The sequence below is a fragment of the Lethenteron reissneri genome, chromosome 7 (assembly GCF_015708825.2).
Source record: "Lethenteron reissneri isolate LAM-NWPU_2019-01 chromosome 7, ASM1570882v1, whole genome shotgun sequence".
Classification (NCBI taxonomy): Eukaryota; Metazoa; Chordata; class Hyperoartia; order Petromyzontiformes; family Petromyzontidae; genus Lethenteron; species Lethenteron reissneri.
In genome coordinates this window covers 11,375,832-11,388,303 of record NC_083785.1, presented here as the reverse complement: position 1 = coordinate 11,388,303, position 12,472 = coordinate 11,375,832, and positions in this window count along the sequence as shown.

Sequence of the window (12,472 nt, the reverse complement as noted above, 5' to 3'; positions counted from 1 at the left end):
GAGTAAGTAATTCACTCTTATTAAGCAAGTTTATTCACTCTAATTTGGCCGCATAAACAAATCGCCGCTACTAAAGGTGAATCCACCTCTCGGCCTGATGATGCCGGTTGTAAAAACTGGCGAAACGTCGTTCTCAGATTGTAAATGTTGTGGCTTGGCTCTCCAACACAACCGGTGTGCTGCTGTACCAGTGACGAATTGGCCACGTTCTGTTTACGTGACAACCCTTACTAGTTGGCTGTGTCAGGTGGTGGCGGGTTTGACGACAGATTTATATATTTACACGATCTAAACCCCCCCTCCCAAAAAAAAACCTGTATTATGGATCATTCAATTCTGTCGCCGTTTTGTTCAGCTACGCCATCAGGCGTCTTGGAGCGAAGGCTACAAACAAACCGATACAGATCCACGATTAGAATCGATGAAGAAACAACGGTCGGCGGCCGCCGGTTAGCAGGGACACGTCCCGTGGCTCGAAGCAGAAGGGACGGCGGGAGAGGGCCGAGACTGACGACGGAACGACAGCCAAAGGACGGAACTCGCCCTAGAGCACGACGACCATATGGGAGAGATGGGGGGGGGGGGGGAAATCCGTCTGGACCCAGGAGCAGACGTGAATGATTAACACTGGTCAACAAAAAAAGTTTTTTTCTAGCCTGGACTCTTGCAGCTGTTTTAGACTAATTTCATGGTGCTGATTCCAAATCTGATCTCAGATTTGCTCTATCACATCGCATTGTTATGCTATCGGCATACCCCATTTTCATTTATTTTACCCGAAATTAACTCTGTCACTTATGATTGCAAGTTGTTGCGAGTTAGTGACTGCTTTAGTGTTAAAATGTGGTGCTGTATTTTTAGGATAGTGTGTTTATAATATCATTTCATGTAGATATCCACATTTATTTAATATTTTTCTTCTGCAGTTTATATTGAAAATTCAATATTTGATATCTCAAAAACCTTACGTGATAGACAAAAACTGTCAGATTTGGAATCAGCACCCCAAAATTACCTTAAAACCGTTGGAATACCTTATGCCAGAACAAGTGCGTTGACCAGTGAATTATCCATCGTATAGGACGGCGAGATGCCACGGCTTGAGTGAGGCCTTCATCCAGCGGTGGATTGATCGTGGCCGATGACAGCGCTGTACGCGGCGATCCATTTACAGTCATCCCATCAGCTGTCGAAGGCCGTCTTCGCAACGGCCGATTGACCGCTTGTGGGAGCGATGTCTCCGTGTCTTGAGTCCCGAGGAGGGTGTTGAGAGATGCAATACGCGCATTCTGGATTGACGGGAGACGCGTCGATGCTTCCGAAGAAAATGTTTTTCTCTTTTATGACGGCTAGCCCCACCAGTAAACCCATTGGTGGGTTGTACCCGTTATTATAGTGGGGTATCTATAAATGGATCGGCACGTATTTCGAGTCGGGAGGTGCGGCTAATTACCCGGCCAATACCTGAGTTTGACTCCCGGTGCGGAGTGACATCTGAGCCACTCCCCGGTCCCTTCACCAACTCACCCTGACCAACGTGGTGAAGTATGGTCAAACACTCCCCCACGTATGATTTCACGTTACAAAATTATGCCAGGTCATAGGACCTCCTTTGCCGGTACCAAAATATGAGAATCGGTTTTTCCTCCTTTTTTCTGGCAACAAAACAGGTGTTGAGATGTTAAAACACCAAACTGGAACCTTTTTACAAGGAATCATGTCTGCATTAACCACAATGCTTGTAGTCAAAATGCAAACAAAAAACATACTCTAATAATTACATATGCATTGACTTTGAAACGAATTGGTCCACACCAGAGACAACTTTCTCTGCCTCTGGTATGGACCATGCATATATTATCAAAGTATGTTTTTTGTTTGCATTTTGACCACAAGTATTGTGGTTAATGCAGACACGATTCCTTGTAAAAAGGTTCCAGTTTGGTGTTTTAACATCTTAACAGCTGTTGGCAGATAAAAGGGGAAAACCCTATTCTCACTATACAAGGTGTTTATAATCATTACAATATTTTTTTTTTACATTTCCCCAATGTAACAACAACAACAAATCCAGTACGTAGTTCCGTGAAGTCAGCAGCAACAGCACTGGGGGCGATTTCGATATGAAATACACAAAGTCACCAGCAAACAAATGCAATTAATTAAACGCTACAAATCTACGCGCAGTGGCGCTAAAAGCACCGCGCACAACACGAAAGAAAAGTCACGTGGTGGTGGTGGTGGTGGTCATCGCGCACGCCACGGTGACGAGCGAGCGCTTCAGAAGGTGAACACGAGGGTGCCGTGCACGCTGGTACAGAGAGGGGCCCTTCCGGCTCCCCAGCGTTTGAAGAAGACGTGCACATCACCGACATGTGTGTGGTACGCGTGCTCCAGCCGGAGCCGGAGGGAGGGAGGGAGGGGGGAGGGAGGGGGGTGCAGTCGTGCCGATGTCTCGAGTGCCCGGTCTCGGATGTGCGTGTGGGCGGTGGGGTAAATCGATTGTGAGTGCCGTGTCGACGCGTCGGCGTGGAGCTCTCCGCTGGCACCAATTCACATCTGAGCCGCGCACGCCTCTGCGTCTCATTTAGCGTCTCTGCGGTTCCGTCTTCCGGCCCGGGGGGGGGGGGGGAGGGAGAAGCAAAAAAAGAAGAAGAAAAAAAGACCGTGCACGCGAATAAATACCAGCCCTCGGCACCACTGTCCGGGACTGAGCTCCGGAAAATATGTCCCCACCCACCCAACCAACCAACGCCACGACCGCTCTTCACCCACCATCCCGAGCTGTCAGGGATGGTGGTGGTGGTGGTGGAGGGACGAATCTTGGGGGAGGAGGGAGCAGCTATAAGATACGCCGTGAGAAATTAAGCCGTAATTTAACAAGCTAATTGAACGGATGCAATAATTGACGTGATAAATTAAGACAAGACGCACCCGTGATCAGAGCTGCTGTACGGGCTACATCTGTGTTTGCGTGTGCGTGTATGTATGTGTGTGTGCGTGTATGTATGTATGTGTGCGTGTATGTATGTGTGTGTGCGTGTATGTATGTATGTGTGCGTGTATGTATGTGTGTGTTTGGTGGTGGTGGGTAGTGTAGCGGCCAGCGCACTGCGCTACGAACCCGGCGACACGGGTTCGATTCCCGATTATCTGAACCGGTCCCTGGCCTCCCCTAGGTCGACTCAGCCTCAAATGAGTACCTGGTGCGGTGTGTAAACATTGCCACTGGGGAGACAAAGGCGGTCGCGCGTGGTTCTGGCCACCCACCCCCTCGTGTACCATTCCGGCCTTCATAGGTGCTCGCTAACAGCACTTGCCCCTACAGTCTGTTAAGGCTATATGGGGGATCTTTGTGTGTGTTTGGTGGTGGGTAGTGTAGCGGTTAGCGCGCTGCGCTACGAACCCGGCGAACCGAGTTCGATCCCCGCTCACGGCCAACGTCAGTGACGAGTATCTGAACTGGTCTTGGGCGCTCCCCGTAGCCGACTCAGCCTCAAATGAGTACCTGGTGCGGTGTGCAAACATCGCCACTGGGGAGACAAAGGCGGTCGGGCGTGGTGCTGGCCACCAACCGCCTCGTGTGCCGTGCCGGCCTTCATAGGTGCTCGCTAACAGCACTTGGCCCAAACTTACGTGAAGGCTATACGGGGGAATCCTCGTCTTTTGTGTATGAATCTTTTGTATGAATACGCCCATGTGGTACTACGCAGCCCGTCAGCCCTCTGTTCAATGCGGAGAGCATACACGCACTGGACAACAATTGATTTTGCTTGCAAACGTTGCCTCGTAACCAAAAAAAGACCGGAATGCTTCCTCCATTACACCAGATCTCGGAAGCTAAGCAGGGGTTGAGCCTGGAGGCTTCTTGGATGGGCGACCGCCACGCACGGTGTTGCAGGCTGATGTAACAGTACGTATGTTGAACTTCTTTCGCACCGCATGTAGCCAACCGTGCTGATGGCGGGGCCGTGTTAACACGCGTAGGTCGCATCTCACTCGGCATAGACAAGTGAGATGCGATCGCGCTAAGCTTGGACACGCACTGCCGTTGCCACGTCGCAATGATGCCCCCTCTAGCACCCGATTAGTGCGGCCGCTGAGATGCTTGCAGTGGCGAATTCACTTTGGTTTTGTGGGCCCTTGGGAAGACGTTAGGTCTCGTGTGGCCGCGAGTCTGTGTTAAATAAAGTCGCGGGCCATGTTTGTCCATTTCCAAAGTATCAAACGATATAGTTTTTTTTATCGTATCAAAAGCGACCTGGCTGCCACAAATGATAGCTCAACGAAGCGACTTATCACGTGGACATTTGTAGCAGTCACATACTCTAAATGCGTGTTGTTGTTTCTAAATGTGGAGTGAAAAACCAGAGGACCCAGATAAAAATCCACGCGACCACGGGGAAAAAGAGAGAGACGCCAACTCCAAATATACAGCAGCAGGCGTCAGGGATCGAACCCATGACCTCCTGCATACCAGGCGAGAGAGTTAACATCTCGTAGCCACAGGCCATACGTCATTCATTGTTGACCATCGACTGCTATAAATCGTCATTCTTTCACTTCCTCTTGGTCTTTTCCCAAATATTCTTCACCTCCATCACCTAACTCGGCAAGGATTCTCTGCTGTTCTCAGCATCACTTTGGAAACGTTCCTAACTCACAGGTCACGATTCGGGGTGGGCTGACCCGCAGCCAATTCCTATCCCCCTCCCCCCCCCAGCGCTCACCACTCCGCCCACCAACCCCAACGTTTTCTGCCCTCCCCTTGCTTCCACCTGACCCTCTCGTCCCCCACATGCCCCCGTGTCACTGACCCCTGTGAGACCCCTTCGAGAGGGATCACGGGGGGGTTGTCATTTCCTCCCCCACCCCCTGGGATCAATTTGCGGTGGTGAACCAGCGCCTGGGATCGATCCGAGGCTATGGCATTCAAGTGGTTGCATATCTCACATTACAGATTCATCATCATCAGCGATTGGTCTATCCGCTGCTGGACGGAGGTCTTTCCGAGTCGCCACCAGCCCCTACTGGACATCTGTGCAAAAGGGCTTCATAACTCATCGGATTTCTCTGGGTTAAATCGATATTCTGATTCTGATCTCCTGCGAGCCAGCGGAGTAACGATCCGCCCAGCACCTGCACACGAGCTGATTCCCTCGCTCCGTGTTCTCTTAGCTGCCATTCCTACTACACATCTGTGAAAAAAGCTTCATAGCTCATCGGATTCATCCAGTATAAATACACATTCTGATTCTATCTCGTAATGGCGTGCCCATCTCAAGCCCCATATACTTTTTCTGAAAAGCTATGAGCGGGGGTCACCAATCAAAACAAATAGAGGAGCCATTTATTTCGAATTCAGTATTTTAAAATATTTATTTCAAGAACAGCAATGCACTGTGGTGAATACGAGACGACCCTTAATAAATAACCTCAAGACGCAGTCCGCATGCGGCTCCAGAGCCACAGGTTGCCGACCCTTGCCCATGGTGAACTGGACTTCCATGGTGAATGGACTTCCATGGTGAATGGACTTCCATGGTGAACTGGACTTCCATGGTGAACTGGACTTCCATGGTGAACTGGACTTCCATGGTGAAGTGGACTTCCACGGTGAACTGGACTTCCATGGTGAACTGGACTTCCATGGTGAACTGGACTTCCATGGTGAACTGGACTTCCATGGTGAAGTGGACTTCCACGGTGAACTGGACTTCCATGGTGAACTGGACTTCCACGGTGAACTGGACTTCCATGGTGAACTGGACTTCCATGGTGAATGGACTTCCACGGTGAACTGGACTTCCATGGTGAATGGACTTCCATGGTGAACTGGACTTCCATGGTGAACTGGACTTCCATGGTGAAGTGGACTTCCACGGTGAACTGGACTTCCATGGTGAACTGGACTTCCATGGTGAACTGGACTTCCATGGTGAACTGGACTTCCATGGTGAAGTGGACTTCCACGGTGAACTGGACTTCCATGGTGAACTGGACTTCCACGGTGAACTGGACTTCCATGGTGAACTGGACTTCCATGGTGAATGGACTTCCACGGTGAACTGGACTTCCATGATGAACTGGACTTCCATGGTGAACTGGACTTCCATGGTGAACTGGACTTCCACGGTGAACTGAACTTCCATGATGAACTGGACTTCCATGGTGAATTGAACTTCCACGGTGAACTGAACTTCCACGGTGAATTGGACTTCTACGGTGAACTGGACTTCCATGGTGAACTGGACTTCCACTGTAAACTGGACTTCCATGGTGAACTGGACTTCCACGGTAAACTGGACTTCCATGGTGACATGGACTTCCATGGTGAATTGGACTTCCACGGTGAACTGGACTTCCATGGTGAACTGGACTTCCACGGTAAACTGGACTTCCATGGTGAACTGGACTTCCACGGTAAACTGGACTTCCATGGTGAACTGGACTTCCATGGTGAATTGGACTTCCACGGTAAACTGGACTTCCACAGTAAACTGGACTTCCACGGTGAACTGGACTTCCATGGTGAATTGGATTTCCACGGTGAAGTGGACTTCCATGGTGAAGTGGACTTCCACGGTAAACTGGGCTTCCACGGTGAATTGGACTTCCACGGTCAGGGGTCGGCAACCAAAAGAACAGGAAGTGTAAAAAAAAAAATTCGAATTTCAAGAGCCGCGCACTGCACTCGTCGTTAAAGAGCCGCATGCGGCTCTGGAGCAGCTGGTTGCCGACCCCTGGCTGTGATGATGCCTTTGACCTGCAGTGGTTCTTCTCTGATGCACGTGCTCCTATTTTTGTCTCTCACTGTGGCTGATTCATAGCCATGTAACACACCCCACCCCCACTCCGCACCTCCGATTGGCACGGTTGGCTACGTACGGCGCAAAGGAAGTTCAACATACATGCATACCAACGCCCGTATATTAACGCGTGTTAAATGAATGCGGACTATACCTTCTATGACGTTGTTCCGTTAATTTGTAGACGTATTTAATTATACAGTTGAGATGTACAGCTCCTATGCCAATCCACTGCTGGATGAAGGCATCCTGGGTCAGAAATGGAATTAAGTTAACGGTTTTTACGCTCTGCGCTAACCACTGCGCCACCGCTCCACACCCTTTATGAACGCAGTTTATGCACATTTTGTCTTACATATATGTAGGGTGGGGAGTGGTGGCGCAGTGGTTAGCGCACCGTGCCCCGCGGCACAAGACCAATAACAGCGGCGAATATCTGAAACGGACCTGGGCCTCCCCTAGGTCGTCTCCGCCTTAAATTAGTATCTGGTGCAGTGTGTAAACGTCAGCACTGGGGAGACAAAGGCGAGCGGGCGTGATGTTGGCCACCAAACCCTCCCACGTGTCGTGCTGGCCTTCATTGGTGCCAATCGCCACCAGTGCAGTACAGCCTGTCTGTACGGTAGATATCGATTACACAAGTCCTACAGGGTTCCGTTGGTCCGTCCGTTTGTTCGTCAACTAAATGATAAGGGACTTTCAGGCAGGCCTGAATCAAAAAGTTATCGAAAGTGGACCCACCCTCCCTCCCTCCAGATGTGGGGATAAAAAGTTGATCCGACAGGGTTCCAAAAATTGTCGACGCCCCCCCCCCCCCCCCCCCAATAAATAAAATAAATGTATTTTCTAGGCATATATACCAACACACCCTACATACAATAGAGTCCAGATTTCTTTGCAGGCAGAAGTTAGATTAAGGCGGCAGCAGGCTGGCGAAATTGTAGCATATATATATAAAATTTGAAAGCTATACGTGGATATTTTTCAACTGCCCATGAGTCTTTGTAGTTGAAAGATGTTGAAGAAGTATGAGCGCGCGTGTCTGGTTTGATGAAACGCGTGCGAATTTTCAAAAGCGCCCCTCTGCAAAAAGCAGGACACATCTGCTCCGTGAAACGCTTTTCTTCTTTTTTGAAATCGTGACTGTCCTGGGACCATCGACTCACTCGGTTTTAATCGCTCGCGGCCGATATGTTCGGTCCCTTTCGAAAAACAAACGAATGAATACACGACGACATATCAAGTTGAGTCTTTCTATTATGCAAGTCACTCGTGACTGGACGGGTACCGCAATGATACAGTAAACTCGCGGCACATTTGGATGCCAGATTTCGAACTAGATTTGAAGTTTTCGTGACTGCAAGGATTCATACTCTTTGTTTTTTTCGGTAAAGTCTTAAGCATCATCAGTTGTCCCCACCTGAAGAAGGACACTTGTGTTGCGCCCGAAACGTCGTGATTTAATTTATTTTAAATTTTTACCTGCGTGACTTTACCGAGTAGAAATTTCGAAACCCAGGATATCTTTACGGTATCATCCTGCATGGCCACTATGCACCTTCCAAGTTACCCGTCCCGATTTACACCCGTAATTTCCGATTGCACGAATCACGTTACGAATGTTTTCGAGTTCAATACAATATAAATAAAACGTGCAGTCATAAAGTCCCGCTGAGCTAAAAAGCTCTTTTTCAGAAGCGACCCGGTCACAAAATGATTCGCTTCAAACAAAGTGGCTTATCATGTGGAAATGTATAGCAGCCAAATACTCTAAACGCGTGTTGATTCGAAATGTGCAGGGAAGAAACCGGAGGACGCGGAGAGAAAATCCACGCGACCACGGGGAGAGAGAAAGACGAAAACTCCAAATATACAGCAGCAGGCGTTAGGGTCGGGTTCGAACCCACACGCCTCCTGTATACCAGGCGAGGGAGTTAACATCTCACCACCGTGGCGCCCGTACATATACCAATAATAATGTAATTAATCGTAGCTCATGGTCCGTGATGATGATGATTGTGAAAGAAAATTAAAAAAAAATTCTATAGCGGCAGCGGCGGCAGCAACGGCTGGCGTTTTTGTGTGTGTGATTCAGGGCAGTAATCGGCATCAGATGGGGGCAGGCTCTGCAACATCTGGATGTCCTTTGTGGTTCTCAAAGTCATGTGCGCAGGAAGCTCATAAAGGGGACTTTATAAGACATCCGTCAAGTTTTCAAAAGTATATTAGAATAAAAAAAAATGTTTTAAAGAAAGAAGACGCTCATGGGTGCGCCTCGAAGTAGGAGTTCACTCGGCAAGCCTTATCGTTCGCAGCTCATCGTGATGATGATGATGATAATGCTGTTGTTGTTGATAATTGTAATAAACAACCAGATCCATGATTAGCACGGTTGGCTACGTACGTTGCGAAAGAAATTCAACATGCAGTACGTACAAAAACAAACATAAACAAACCCCCCCCGTATAGCCTGCACGGACTGTTGGGGCAAGTGCTGTTAGCGAGCACCTATGAGGGGGTGGGTAGGTGGCCAGCACCAGGCCCGGCCGCCTTTGTCCCCCTAGTGGCGATGTTTACACACCGTAACCGATACTCATTTTAAGATGAGTGGACCTAGGGGAGGCCCAGGGCCGGTTCAGACAATCGTCACCGGATTCATTGTGCAGCGTGTTACCCACTACACCACCGCTCCCCCACAGTACACACATACGCACACAGTACAACAACAACAACCGCTATTCGCCACCAAGTGGCGGTGACGCCACCACGACGCTTGTGCCAGGCTATGTGCACCTTGAGGCCACGTGAAGTGTCGAACGCCCGCTGGCAGGAGCTCACGGGGCAGACCCAGGTGCCACAGGTCGACTGCCTGAGACGACAGTGCATACGTACGCAAACATACATACGAGCTGTCCGGGGCGGAGCTCCGGAAAGTATTGATTAATTTCTCTCCTCGCCCCCCCTCGACAACCCCGCTCCTACCCCGCATCCTATCCGATACTTGTTGGGGGTTTCGGGGAGGCATAAAATATTCAGCGAAAAACAAATCCCCGACAATAAACTACTTTGCGGTCATACCTCGAATGTATCATCGTCATGCAACGTCATGTAAGGGCCTTCCCAAGCCGTGTCCATCCTTGCCAGTCGGGACATCCAACAATTGAAGGAATATCACAGACCACCACGCCTCTAGCCTTTGTAGACTAAGAAGAACACACATTTCGACCTGAGTGGAAATTCACGCAGTCATCCAAGTTTTCCCCAACACTAAACCCGCTCGCTCGTGTGTTTGGTTATCAGCATTAATAGGAGCTTGCAAACAGAACATGTCTCGTGGTATTGGCACCGCTGACACCTGGATTTGGAATCCTGGTCTCAATTGTTGTTAAGTAGAGCGAGTGTTTTTAAATCCTTTATATTAAGTTCACTTGCTTGCTTGCTTGCGCGCTTACGACCGTGCAAATCTTTCGGTCGTTTTTTAACCCACTTCCCGTGATCCAATCGAGCTGACATTTTGCACACAGATTCGTTGTGCGTGACAATTTATTTTCGTGAAAAAAAATTTCCAAAATTTTCCACTTTTTAGGAAAAATTTTTTAATATTTAATTTAAAATACCAATGTGATAAAAATTTAACTCTTACTCAAGAAAGACAGAAATGAATAATAAAATAAAACCGATGCCCACGCATATAAAGGATTTATAGTGAAAAACTTTGTTTTTACGGGTTAATTTTTTAGGTGTCTCATCTCGGTCATTAATTACGTAAAAAAATAACCCCTATCACATTTGTTCTGCGCTTAATTTGCCTAAACATATGAGAATCGTACAAATATTGGACTGGACCGACAGGCCACAAATGTTACTCTTGGTGGAAGGGCAGGTGGGAAACTTTGGCCTCTTGCGGTATGAACCAGAGGTCAATTTAAAAAGGGATTTTCAGATGTAGTTTTGTGACATCTCCTTCAGCGGGCCGTTCTCGAACACGTAGAGGGTGGCACTTCCCTGCGACACTTCCGAATGAAAACTTCATCTCGTGAGAACCGCCTTTTGTGTTTTAGTTTGTTGTTCTACCCCCGCACCTCCGATAAGCACGGTTGGCTACGTACGGTGCAAAAAAAATGTAAACATACACACCGGGGTGCCGCGGTGGTGAGATGTTAACTCTCTCGCCTAGTATGCAGAAGGTCGTGGGTTCGATTCTGACCCTGACGCCTGTACATTTGCATGTCTTTCTCCACGTGGTTGCGTCGATTTTTCTCCAGTTCCTCCGGTTTTTCCCTTCACATTTAGAATCATGCCTTTAAGAGTGTATTTGGCTGCTGCTATACATGTCCACTTGATTAATCGCTTCTTTATTGGGCTATCATTTGTGGCGAGGTCACTTCTGTTAAAGAGCTACAGTAACATAGCTCAGTGGGCCTTACCTGGTCAAATAAAAATAACAAAATAGAACAATGCGTTTCGAGTATTTGGTGGCTGCTGCTGCTCTTTTTTTACGATCAGAGGAAACAAGAAGATGCTCGGTGTAGTCGGCAGTTTGCTTCGTTCATCATTTCGGTTTTTTTTAAATGCTTTGCTTTATGTAACCCCCCCCCCCCCTCCCTTTTTAAATGAAAGATTTCACAAAATATTTATCGCTCTGCTCTCCTTAACCCGTCTCTCTCTCTCTACCCCCTCTCTGCCCCCCCCTCTCTTTCTACCCCCTCTCTTCCTACTCCATGTCGCTCTCTCGCTCTCGCTCTTTTTTTTTTACTACGACAAGTGCTGCATCTACACGCATCCCTTCTCTAAATTTGCACGTGATAAGCCACTTCGTCTAGCTATCATTTGTAAACAAATCGCTTCTGAAAAAGACCTATACAGCCCAGTGGGCCTTACCTGGTCAAATAAAAACATTTAAGTTTATGCAAGCGGAATAGAATATTGGTAGGAGGGTGGCGGGGGAGGGAGACAAGACAAACCCACACGGCCACTTGACAGAAAGCACCACCGAGGCTCCCTTGTTGGACTGGCCTGCTGGTTTGTTCCTGCGTGTCTTTGTTGTTGTTATGATGATGCCATCGTCATCATCGTCCGCCGAACGGTGGCCAGAGTTGGTGATACCCCCGGAGAAATCCCTGCTCAACATTAATCACAATCATCTTGATCCAACCCTGCAGTGGCGTGTGGGGGGGGGGGGCGGGTAGACCGCGTGGTGACCTTTGCCACGTGCTTGGGACGATGGAAATTGGGGGTGGGGGGCAGGTGGGGCGGACAAGGGGGCAGGGCTGAGATGTGTTTTTTTTAATTGCCGTAATCTTTGTTGAAATCACCGCTGCTGAGAAAAGGGACCCACGTGCCAACAGCGCCAGACGGCCAGCAACAAGGAGCACGATGTGTCGTCGTAATAGATCATCAACGGCTGGTGGGGGGGGGGGGGGGGGGGGGTGTAATCTTAAAGAGTTGCTCGTAATGATGTTTCCTCCTCGCACGAGTGGCGAGATGTTAACTACCTCGCCTGGTCTGCAGGAGGTCGTGGGTTCGATCCTGACCCTGACGCCTGCTGCTGCATATGTGGAGTTTGCGTGTCACTCTCTCTCTCTCTCTCCCCGTGGTTGCGTGGATTTTTTTCCGGGTCCTCCGGTTTTTTTTCCTTCCGCACTTAGAATCGACATCACCAC